The sequence below is a fragment of the Opisthocomus hoazin genome, chromosome W, assembly GCF_030867145.1.
Source record: "Opisthocomus hoazin isolate bOpiHoa1 chromosome W, bOpiHoa1.hap1, whole genome shotgun sequence".
Classification (NCBI taxonomy): Eukaryota; Metazoa; Chordata; class Aves; order Opisthocomiformes; family Opisthocomidae; genus Opisthocomus; species Opisthocomus hoazin.
In genome coordinates, this window is record NC_134453.1 from 22581667 (window position 1) to 22594963 (window position 13297).

The 13297-nt window shown below is 44.8% G+C and overlaps 1 protein-coding gene across 1 annotated transcript in view; it reads left to right on the forward strand.

Moving 5' to 3' along the window:
- LOC142365460 (uncharacterized) overlaps positions 1-13297 on the forward strand; it is a 247780-nt gene that overhangs the window by 39838 nt on the left and 194645 nt on the right.

Here is a 13297-nt window from a genome sequence, read left to right on the forward strand (position 1 = left end):
CATAATTCTTTAGTTGTCTTTGATTTGAGTACTTAGAAAGTTGGCTTTTTATGTGCCTTTTCATGAGTACTTTTTTGTTCAAAAGGTTATTGCTGTTGAAATGTATTGCTCATATTTTCTTGACAGGCATCCCAAAATACACGTATATAATCAGAGAGGTGAAGAGGTAGTGAAAATGCTGTGCTTCCAGAGCATTCATAATTACATTAAAACACAGTAATCATTTTCTTAAAGGAAAATTTGCAGGTATTAGATGCAGTATAGTAACCAGAGTATCTAAATAAACATCAACTATGCCTTAATTCTTAAGGTCTTCAGAAAAGGGGAATAACCTTTCTTTGAGCAAATCCCCACTGTTATTGTTTGTTTGTTTTTGTTAAGCTCATCTTTTTCCTGAAGAATCTCCTTTTGTATGTAAAATTCATGATTCTTTGTTGATTTATGTAGTCATGTACACACATAAAACAAGTACAAGTGATGAGGAAATAGAAATCTTCAGCATACTGGAGGTGCATATTTTTCTTATTGCTAATTTGTACCATTTCACTGAGTGTCATATGAAATGCAAGGGGTCTTGTTTGTTTTTTCATTGGGTGTTTTTTTTTTTAGAAATTCACCTCCAGGAAGGTAACTTTAAAAGAAACTCAGCAAAACAATAGAGACTCATGTTGTTGGTTGTGGAATGCAAAAACAGGATCTGCAACAGCCTTAAAACCTACCAGCAATGAAGTAAAAATCCAAGCTTAAAATCTTGTGATTTTTGAAAAATTATGGCTATTAGTAACTTCAGATTTTATGCAGTGGCAAAAAAGATTCTCAGATAAGAGCAACATTTTTTAGTGACTATGGAGTCAATCCAGGCTGGCTGCCATGGGTGCTTGACTTACTTAGACACTATTCGTGTCATAGTCTACCTTGGTAGGGTACTCCTTACCTAGATTTGATTGTCTGAGTATTACAAATGCAAGTATGAGCCAATGACTCCAGGCTCTGTTTGAAGTGAATAGAGAAAAATTGGCACACTCAGTGGGTGCTCATGTTTGATCTCATAAGATGCAATGAATTACTTTTTGAACATGCCTACTTTCCTCTGCCAAATGTAAATAGACCTGAGGGACCTACTTACTGACTCTAAACAAACACTTAATTTGTAACAGCCTAAGTAAAAGCAGACAAATCTTGCCTATTATGCCTATGTTCAAGAGGGTGATGAACAGTATAGGCTGCCACCTCCTCAGACCCACCAAAACCTTGCTGTATATACAGCTAACAGACAGAAGCAGTCTTACAGCCTGGGTTGGCACATGTGGTAGGATTTTACTGCCCTTGATTTCTCATCATTATCTTTCTAAGTCTATGTGGATCTGGAGGAATCTAATTTTCCTGAAGTTCTCAATACTCCCTCCGGGAAGTGGCAGGAAAACATTTTATTTCTATTCATTTTCATACATTTTTATATGTGTGTTCTATATGTCCGTATTGAAATCACAATGGCTCAGGTGGATTAAAATGTTTATAAATAAACATTTGAAATTAATCCATCTGAAGTGTGCAGTAGCATGGATAGATCACATCTCTCTTCTTTTCCGTGGCAGCAACTCCTGCAACACCTAACTGCAGTGCATTAGTAGAGCCTCATAAAACAACATGGGAATTACAGTCTAGTTTGGCTGCCAAGCCCACTGTGAAGTGATGTAGGAAAAAGTCAGAAAAACTACATCCATCATCAGACACTATGTTAAGACATCACCCAGATCCACTCACATCACACAGAGCCGAAAGGGATTAGTTTGGTATTTCCACAGCTTTTTGATACAGTTTGCTGCAAGGTGTCATTGTCTGGAGTTTCTGTCATGATTCAGGGTAAAAACAGTCATGCAGTGTTCTGTGATCTAGTCATTCTGAGTTTGTACGAACTGTATTAATGAGACGACTCTGGAATATGCCATCCAACATGCAGCATTAACAAAGCAGTATTAATGTATAACAAGAATCATCTGCATTCACTGCTAACCATTGATGTATTGCTGTCCTTTGAAAATTAATGATAGAGCAATATTTTATTCAGGCCCAATGAAGCTGCATAAAATTGTTCAACAATAAACTTGATGAAAGAACAGCTTGATGAAAGAAACTTCTATACATGCAGATAAAGATGGAGGTGAAATAAAAGTACTTTGAAGTGTCCAACAGAATTTTCAGAAAAGGTAAGTCTGAGGTGGGAACAGCAATCAGATCTTTCTAATTTCTGTTTATGAGGCAGCACCATCTCCCTGTACATGGTTGCCATACATCTGTGACCACACAACTCTTCTTCTGAAGCTTTAGGCGGCCGTAGCCACCAAGAGGTGTGTCATGCAGGCACTCTCAGATAAACAGGCTTGGTGATAATGCCAGTTACAAACAAGGTTCTGTTTAAATGTGGAGTTAGAAGTAGAGAAAATAGTATTTTAAAAAGCAGTGAAGACAACTTGCCAGTTCTCAGCATCCATGAAAGGACGGGAATGACTCTCACACACATTGCTAAGATACACAGTCGGAATACTTTATTCTCCCGCTTGTGCAGTTATATGCATTTACCATATCTGTACACACGATTACGCTTACATCGGATAGGCTACACACATAAATCACACACTGTTCACACGCCCCACATTCCCTTATAATTGGTAACTATGCACTAACACTTATAGCAACAGACTGCCTCCACGTCCTTGAACACATCTTGTTTTTGCTAACCCACATCATGTGCACTATCAGAACTTTCTCAATGGCTATTCTTAACTGTCCTTTCCAGCGGCCTCTTCGATTATGCTGTTTTGCTTAAGCGGCCTAGTCATGCTAACTCTCAAGCTACATCGACTCCAACATCTCCCCCTTTTTCTTTTCAAAAAAAGCTAAGCTATCTTATCATTGCCTTAAACACATTTGCTCAATTTGTGTTAGTTGCATCACAAAAATTTTCTTCACAGTTACCTCTAGTGCCTTTTGTGTTATGCGTATTATACACAAGACCAACATAATCACTGCCATAATCATTACAACAATAAGCAATAACATTTTGATTAGTGACATTAACCAGCCAGAAATTCCCCATCTGTTTCCTGCTGCATCAAATACTTCCGCAGCCCCAATAAATCAGAATGCAGATACAATAGTCTAAAGGCAGAACCCGGAAAACTTACCAAACCAGAAGATGCAAAGGCAGTTACTTAGTCCAGACAAATCCATTAGATCACAAAAACCAAATCAGTCCATCAGGTCACATAAATACAAACACCATAACATAAAAGCACACATTCATGGTCGCGACCACACTCACGCACACAGACACACAGGCAGGCATACCAAGTTTTCAACATAAATCCAAATATTACAAAGACTTATGAACAGACAGCAGGCAGGCAACAAAAGTAATACTGGAAGAATGCCTTTGTCTTATTAATAGTCCCTGCTCAGAACTTTTTGGTCCAGGGATCAGAGGTTCTCCCCGAGAATCCCTCGGTGCCGGCTGGAGGTCCTGCGATCCCTGGGACCATTGATGTTCAAGAGCAGGGTCCTACCTGGGTACCCAAACTCTGCTACCAGAAAGGAGCAAGATAATTCACTCTCCAGAACTTAACCCCGGAGCCCTAGAAAGCAGGCACTCATATTGACACTCGTCAGATGGTACAGATAACAGCTATACATCATTAGGATGTAGCATCTTTGTTAACCGGGCCCACTGTCTTTTTATCACCTCCCCTTCTTCTTCTGTGTTCATTCAAGATGGGTTTGGTCCATTTTGCCGGCACCCACTCCGTCTGTCCATTATCTGTGGAAACACAAGCGTATCCCCTCCCCCAAGTGAGTAGTCGTACTGGACCTTCCCAAAGCCCTTTATCCGGGCAGAATACCGTTACTAACACCACATCATTGTCATAGACATTTTTGTTTGTTCGCCTGTGCCGAACAGCTGGGGGGTCACTATGACCTCCTCTAACATTCAACCAATTCAGGACAAAAAGGGTTTTGTGTAGACAGTCTATCAGGGATTGCTCTCCCCCCTTTTTTAAAATATTTAAATGATCTTTTAGTAAGCGATGGGAACACTCAACAATAGCTTGACCGGTGGAGTTGTATGGGATGCCCCATACATGCTTAACACCCCACCGCTGAAGGAAACGGGCCACCACCTGAGACCTGTAGGCTGGGCCATTATCAGTTTTAATTTGTTCAGGTACTCGCAACCCAGCAAAGGCTTGCGCCCAATGTCGTTGGGTTGCTTTGGCATTGGTAGGAGTAGCTGCTGTTGCCCATATGGCCGCCAAACACGTATCGACAGAGACATGGATGTGCTTCAAACGCCCAAACTGGGGGAACTCGGTCACATCGGTTTGCCAAAGTTGTCTGGGATGTAGACCCTGAGGATTTACACCACCATCCTATATAGGAGTGAGTCTTGCACAGTCAGGGCAGGCTGCAACAATAGCACGCGCATCTGCTTTAGATAATGAAAACTGTCGTTGCAGCACCGCCGCAGACTGATGGAAAAAATCATGCGCTGCTCGTGCAGCATCAAAGCTCGTGGACAGTTGTACGGGAGTGGCTGTTACTAGTTGGTCCGCACGGTGGTTACCTTCCGTTAGGCCCCCAGGAATGGAAGTATGACTTCTAATATGAGCTACAAATAGTGGTTCTTGCCGCTGTTGAAGCATGTGCCATAACTGAGTTATGGCACTGAACAGCAATGGGTTTTGTATTTTACCGATAAATGCAAAATGTAACCTTTGTACAATACCAACGACATATAGTGAGTCAATCACAATATTAAGAGGTTGTTGAGGCCACAGCTTCAATACTTCCACTACTGCTAAAAGTTCTAAAATTTGAGCAGATCCTTTTGCCACAAGGCTGTGCGAGTACCAGTAGCCATGTAGTTGCCACACAAACCCAGCACGCTTCGATTTGCTGCTCGCATCCGTAAACACTGTCAATGCGTCTAGCGGGCAATCAGTCACAATATTCTGTGGCAACAACCGTAAACATGTCTTAAACAATGGGTGACGCGGGTAGTGATTATCTATTACAAACGGTTGGTTCAATACGGCCGCCGCAAATTCATCATTGGTTTGACAAAACTGTGCAACCAATTGGGATGTGAGTGCCATTGTTACCTGGTGTGGTACAGCTCCAGCAATAATTTTTGCTCGTTGGCATCCTTTATGGATTATAGCTGCAATAGCCTCAATCCTTATGGTCACAGTTCGTTTGAAATGGCTAGGACCGAAAATCCATTCCAGGATGCATAATGGGTCTGATTGTTGCTCCCGCCATTGAGCCAATATCCCAATGATCTCTTCCCGAGAGTCATAGATATATAACTGGATCGGGGAGCCTTCAAGTATCCGGGAGACAGAGCCGTGTGAGATGTTCTGCGCGATAATTTGAAGTGCTGCCTCTGCTGGTTGTGTTAATTGGCGTGGTTAGTGAGAATCCTTTCCATCCTGCAATAGTTCATACAGGGGCTGTAAATCCGTATTGGCTATTCCACAAACGTTCCAAATCCATTGAAGGTCTCCCACCAACTTTTGGACATCATTAAGGGTTTTGACGTTGTCAGCACGTATAGTCAACTTTTGCGGCCTAATCACAGTTTCAGTTAAAGTCATGCCCAAATATTTCCATGGGGGTTGTCGTTGAATCTTTTCAGGAGCCACCACTAAACCCCAATCTTCCAACATCCCCTTTAATTCAAGAACAATGTCATCTTGGATTGGACATCGTGAGGCCAATAATAAGCCATCCATGTAATGATACAAAATTAGTTCCTGATGAGATCGTCGGAAAGATTGCAGTGCCAAATCTACATACCATTGGCACATTGTTGGTGAGTTTTTCAGACCTTGTGGTAGCACTACCCATTGGTACCGCTTCGTGGTTGATGCTATGTTAATGGCGGTTACTGTAAATGCAAACTTTTCACAATCATCCGGATGTAACGGGATGGTAAAAAAACAATCCTTCAAATCTAGAATGAGGATATCCCATTGTTCAGGTATCATAGCTGGCGACAGTAGTCCGGGTTGTAGCGGCCCCATATCCTGCATTACTGCATTAAGTGCTCTTAGGTCTTGTAAGAGTCTCCATTTTCTGGACTTTTTCTGAATGGTAAACACAGGAGTATTCCAAGGACTAGTGGACGGGACCAAGTGCCCCAACTTCACTTGTTCATCCACCAATTCTTGGAGATGGGCGAGCTTTTCAGTAGACAGCGGCCATTGATCCACCCAGATCGGCTTTTTTGTCAACCACGTGAGCTTCAGTGTAGGCCTGGATGCGCTCGCTTCAAAGGCCGCTGTCAAAAAGGCGTCTGAATGACACAACCCCATTGTGATAGTACGTCTCTGCCTAATAGCCAAATAGTGGTATTCAAGACATAAGGGCGTGCTTGTGCCAGCAACTTACCATCTTGGTCTACAAAGGTAATGAACTCAGTACTCATTTGTGTCGCTGCTGCACCACCGATTCCTGTCACCATGCCCGACACTACCGTCAATGGCCATGACTCTGGCCATTGGGCCCTCGGGATTATAGTAACATCTGCTCCGGAGTCTAACAACATTTTCTGGTCTTTTAGTACAAAGCCGTTCGGTCCTTTAATAGTGATCTTTCTTATGGGCTGTTCTGTGGAAAGAGGTTGTACGAATGCCACCAAGGGGGGTCCACTTGAGCCAAAGGCATCACTTCCCCTATAGTTAGGGTCAGTTAGGGGGACCTGAGCAATAAAAGGAATCAGTTGGGCAACCTTGCTGCCTCGTTTGATGGTTAATGGTGGCGTGAATACCTTTAACATAATCCCTATTGGGCCTGTGGAATCTGCATCAATTACCCTTGGTAGGACAAAAATTCCCTGACTAGATGCAGAGGATCGCCCCACCAACAATGCACTCAGCTCATGACCTAAAGGTCCTGTGGCTACCGAGGGGACGACATGCACCTTATCATCTTCTATAGTGATGTCTTGTCCCACGGGCAGATCGACTCCTGCGGAGCCACTTGTGGTGGCTCGGAGCTCGTCGACACAGCCATAGCTGTGGGGAACTTTCTTGTCCTCACGCCCCCCATCCTGGCGCTGCTCTGCCCGTTTCCCGACAGGGGTGTACCATCCTTTTTAAACTGCGACCTGCATTGAGCTGCTTTATGCCCGAACTTGTCACATCTATGGCATGTCCCTACAAATTCGTCAGCCACCACCTTTTGCTTCTTGATCTGAGGACAGTTTCGTTTGTAATGGTCTTCCTCTCCACAAATAAGACAACCAGTTTTTGCTTTAGCACCTCGATCCCCTTTCCCCGTTTGCATGGCAGGTCATAAAGCAGTGGCCATAGCAGCCGCTTGTATTCTGGCCTTCTCTCTTTCCTCCGCTAAGCGAGGTAATCGGGAACAAGCCTCCATGTACTGACTAAGGGTAGACCCACTAGGTAGGGACGCAATTATCTGTTGACATTGAGTGTTGGCATTTTGAAAAGCTAAATCCTTTCCTACTGCACCTTTTGCTTCACTTGGCAAATTTGGTGCCGCATCTAATGCTTCCTTTAATCGGTCTATAAAGTGCATGTACGGCTCACCAGGACCCTGACGAATCTGCGTATAAGGTAATACAGGCTTCCCAATCTGTGGTAACTCAGTTAAAGCAGCCAGGGCTAAGCTCTGTGACTGTTGCAATATTCAAGGGTGTAGCGCTGCTTGAGCCACCCCGTCGCGGAAAGCGCCAGTACCCATGAGCTGGTCTAGTGTAACTACACGTAAAGGATCGTCGGCACCTAGCTGAAGGTTTTGCATCATTGCAACCTCACATTTATCCCACCACTTATCCTTCCACAACATAAAGGCAGTGGGGGACAACACCAATTCTAACAAGGCTTGGGCATCAGCTGGCACTAATATCTGATTTTTGAAAAAGGTGGTAACCAGCGTCATAACTTGCTTGTTATCCAAATCATAGTTCATTACGGTTTTTTGTAACTGACTCACTGTTTTCCAGTCAAAAGGAGCCCATATCCATTGATTCCCTTGCGTAAACACCGGGAATGCTGTTAAACTGTTTGGTAGCATTTGTCCTTCAATTACAGCATTTTCTATTACCCCCCTCCATCGTTGTCCCATATTAAAATTAGTGTCGCATATCGGGGGCGTCCCGTCTCCACTCCAACCTCCAGCGGCTACACCACCACCCTCTGTACCGCCGGGTCCCTGCAAACCACATCCACTGTGCGCGCAATCAGGCTTTTGAACACTGGATGCCCCCCCTCCTTGCTCTCTCCACTTCACGCCCCTCTTCCACGTTCTTCCTCCTCACGTTCGTCATCCCCCACCCCCTTACCGTATTTACTGCATAAATAGTGATCAGCGTCAGCTAAGCTCATTTCCCCATCTTCCAGCCTGAGCCTAACCCAGTGCCGTTGCGAATGCTCTGGCGGTGAGCTTTTGTTAATGCTTCCATTATTTGACCCCCCTGAAATCACCTCCCCCATCCCGTCCGACTCCCCACATATGTGCTGCTCGACCGCTCGCAAACCATCCGTTATGGCTTGGTGAGCCTTTTGATATGCCTGTTTAATCGTGGCGTTACAGGATCCTTTATCTAGTCGTTGCATCTCATCCAACAGCTTTGTCATTTGATCCTGTTGCTTTCTCAATGTGTCCGTAAGTTCACTTTTATGAATCTTTGGGTATGATAGTGATGTTGCTCCATCGGGCGAGTCAGTATCCATTTCTTGAAAATCGGAGTCCGGGAGCGGCACATTCTCCAGCAGTGGTGGGGCTGTGGGTGGCGCCGGTGCCCAGTCTCCCAATTCACTATTCGGTCCTTCCCAAAACTCAGTTTCACTGGAACGAACGGGGTACGTGCGCAGCGCCATACAGGGATCTTGACAGTCTCCAGCGGGTTGACTGATTGCATAAACAGCTCTCGTGGCGGCTGCAGCCACAGTAGCATCATCCTTCATATCAGCAATCATATTTTTCACAGTTCAGAAAACAGGGGCTAAGTGTCGCGCCTCTTTGTTTCCGACCTGCACAGAGTCCCACAAGTCCATCCCAACTCTGTGCCACGCATCCGGATCGAACAGCTGATCCATTGTTATCAGCTTTCGGCAGCGGCACCACAATAATAGTCCCGATATGTCTCCTTTAGTTAACTTAGCGTCGGCTCGATCTGCCAATTCGAACAGGCTTTTCAGCGCCGTGTTTTCTGACACTGATACAGTGGAACCCATGCTGTAGATGTTCATGCCCCCCCGGCGTGCCGCGGATCCGCTCCTGCCTTTCTCGGGCAGCCCGGCTTACCTCGCCAGCTGGCAGTCCCGTGCCTTTTTTTTTTCTGGCTGCGATAATAAATCCGTAGGGTCACCAAAATGCCGGGTCTCAGCATCCGTGAAAGGACAGGAACGAGTCTCACACACATTGCTAAGATACACAGTCAGAATACTTTATTCTCCCGCTTGTGCAGTTATATGCATTTACCATATCTGTACACACGATCACGCTTACATCGGATAGGCTACAGACGTAAATCACACACTGTTCACACGCCCCACATTCCCTTATAATTGGTAACTATGCACTAACACTAATAGCAACAGACCGCCTTCACGTCCTTGAACACATCTTGTTTTTGCTAACCCACATCATGTGCACTATCAGAACTTTCTGAATTGTTATTCTTAACTGCCCTTTCCAGCGGCCTCTTCGGTTAGGCTAACTGTTTTTCTTAAGCGGCCTAGTCATGCTAACTCTCAAGCTACATCGACCCCAACAACAACTGAACATTTACAATCTATTACTTTTTTATATAAGAAAACTGCATATTTTTCTTTATGTTAATTCTGGGATTATCAGATAAATGACAAAATGGACAGTTGAGAAAAAAGGGAAATAAATATGACAATAACAGTCATAGTGTGAAAGCGTAATTATGAGTATGCATTCTTTACTTTTTCTTTTTTTAATGAGATTCATCTCCTTCAGTGTTAGCCATTTGTATGTTAGGTACCTAGTATAAGCTAATATGTTCTTCGCCATCATCAGTGTGGAGAGACAGGTGTACATATAGATCTGTTTGACCCTTACAGTATGATGAGTTCATCTCTGGATGTGTCTGTCTCTCTCCCTTGACCACAGAGGATAACCAACATGTAGCTCAAGCTAGAGTCCCAACATTTAAATGATTAGCACTACAGCAGGTGAATCTATTCCAAAACACTTAGGCTCAGTTAAACATGTTTGAGATTTTGGTTAACTCCAGTACTAATGCACTTGAAAATGCTTATTTCCCTGTTCTCTGGTTCTGATTGTTGTACTAGTATATGTTGTTATGGAGCAAGTAAGTGAAATTTATGCACTAGTTAGGGCCGGAAGACCCTTAAAATAGTCATCTGCTTTAGGATGGGTGCAAAAAGCTTTGGGGCATTTTTTCACCAAGAAGCAGATGTATACCTGTGTTGAGAATAGTAGACTGAAACTCTCAGGAAAGACAGAACACTTTTGCTAGGACTTTTTGTACAAACTAGAAAAAACTAAAAGTAAAACTTGTTTCCTGATATTTTAGTATTTCAGCAACTAGTCCTGATTTCACAGAAGAGGCAAACAGGAAAAAAAAAGTTCTTTAGAACTGAAGATTTTAGGTCTGTGGTCAAAATAAAGTCTCATGATTATCACATCTGAACTGCTTTTCTCATCCTTGTATGGATGGGCACCAAGAGACAGTTCAGAACATCACTACCTATAATAGTTACACAATAGGTTGGTGACAGGGCTACCACAATGATTAAAAATATTTGTTACTTGATAGCACATTTTCCCAGATTTATTCCAAGGAAAACATCCTTCCGGCTGTTCTTGGAGTAACCTGGACACACCGATTATCTCAATTATTTCAGGATACTGTCATTTGGCACACAGCTGAACAGTTTCTAGTTTCACTGCAACATACGGACTATTAGAGTTGGCTGTAGTCAGTCTAGTGGCTTAAGAGATCACAACTAATTTATTAAAGGGCAGTTCTGTAAAACTATGGAACATGGGTTTTTTGTTTGTTTTGGGTTTTTCTGTTTCTGGAGTCACGACCATTATTTGTGCATGCTTCTCAAGTGTCATGCAGCTCCAGCCATCAGCCAAAAGAAATTTGGCCTGAAAATTTTTGTTGATTCCAGCAACTACTTCATGTTTCATGCAGATTCTAATTAGTGAACAAATAAAAACAGTAATCAAAGTAAATTTTCCCAGAATTTATCACACAGTGATAGCTTATGGATACATCAGCCTACTTACCTGTGGTTGTGGAGGATGAAGCATTAAAGGACTGGGGACATGTGAGCAATCCAGCATTTTCTCTATGAGGCCATGAAGCCTTAGCATAAGGCCGCAGAGCCTTAGCATAAGGCCGCAAGGGCATCTAAAGGACAAACGGTGGTATAAACAAAGAAATGAATGCAAAGAAAAATGAGTCCAGAATACGGAAGCGGAACTTGCCACCTTCAAGAAAGCCACGAGCACAGCGCGTGAACAAGTAATGCACACCAATCATAATCGGGTTGCTATGTGATTTAATTTGATTATTGCCAATGGGAGATCGCCATGTATGTAATGGGGAATATAAATGTGAGCTATCTGGGGCTAATAAACAGCTTACACCTGATGACATTGATCGTCGTGTCGAGTCCGGTTCATCCTCCACGACATCTGGCGCCCGAACAGGGACCCTTGTGTGCCCCGAAGACTTCAGGCGATGGGATCCGTCTGGAGGTAGAAGGAGGTGTCCAAAGGGCGGAGAAGCCAACCGAGAGTAGCTGCTGCCCCGGCAGCTTGAATTTTGCGCGCACCACAATAAGAGGCTCCGATTGAGACGGGACAGTTATCCACATCAGTACGTGCCCCACGACGAGAGGGATGGAGCGAGATGGGATGGCTATCCCCGTCGGGATCTCACCAGGAACAGGTGAGCGGTTGGGGAGGAGATGGGGTCTGCACTGACAAAGGAAGAAAGTGCAGTGGTGAAGCTCCTCCAACATATCCTCTCTAAGAGAGGGGTCTCCTACGATGCAAAAGTACTGAAAGAGTTATTGGTGTGGGCACGAAAGCGTAACTTGATCCCCGGGGTCGGAGCCGTGTTTGAGCTGCCCACCTGGGAAGCCATAGGACAAAGCCTATGGGAGGAGATCAGTAGCGGGGATAAGACCGCGGGTCGTTTCTCTACTCTCTGGCCGTTAGTGAGAGAGACTTTGCAAGAAATGAAAAGCGAAAGAACCGTCGCCGCATCTGGTTTCGCTGCCCTGACCCCTGCTACGCCGTCAGTGTCGGGAAATGCTACGCTGCTTTCAAACGACGCGCCGAATTTGTTTGAGAATCGCATACGTATGCCACCTTTATGGGCGGTCAAAGAAACAACGGCGGCAGAGACACGTGAAGGGGAAATAACTGAAAGGGCTAGTGAGGAAATTCAGCCTGAAAAAATATACCCACAACTATCGCCGACCCGACCGGGGACCCTGGAAGGGGAAAGGGAGTCGGGGGCGGAGGACGATAGTTCGCTTAAACAAGTACTGCAGGAGATCAGCCAGCAGTTAAAGGACTTGTCGTTGCGGTCACCTTCGCCGGGGGCTGTGGAGTCCTGGCTGGACGAGAGGGGACATAGCTTGGTGCGTTGAGCAACCCAGGTTCCGATCCGGAGGTGAGCCTTGGGAGCGCCGGACACGGAACCCTGCTGGGAAGGTAGAGCGATGAGCTCGGGACACTGGAGCAGGGGGAACGTCACTGTTTCCTGCCACGCTGTCACTTCCTTCCTGCCACGCTGTTGTTTCCTGCCACAGTACTGTTTTCACTTCGAGATGCAGCTCTGCACCAATCACAACGAGTTGCAGTAGTTTTGCCTATATATGGATTGGGGGTTTAACCATTCAGATGCTGTAATTGCTTTGCTATATAAACCTTGTTTTTGCTGACTAATAAAGGTGAACGATCATACTCATATTGGGGTCACATCGTTACAACGTTTGGCAGCAGCGGATGGACATTTTCCCTGCAGGAGTCCCTCAGTCTGCGGTGAGCAGCTAGAGAGGGGGCGTGGGAACAACGGCTGGGAGGGTGCTGCCTGGGTGCAGACGCGCAGGGCAGACACGGACAGCCGACTCCCAGGAATTTTCAAGCCACACTGGGGCTGCCTGGCGCAGCTAAATTTGAACGTGGAGGCCGTGGTCACAGGCATGGAGGTGGATGCTGCAGCAACGTTGCTCGTCGGTATTCTCTCTAAGAGAGG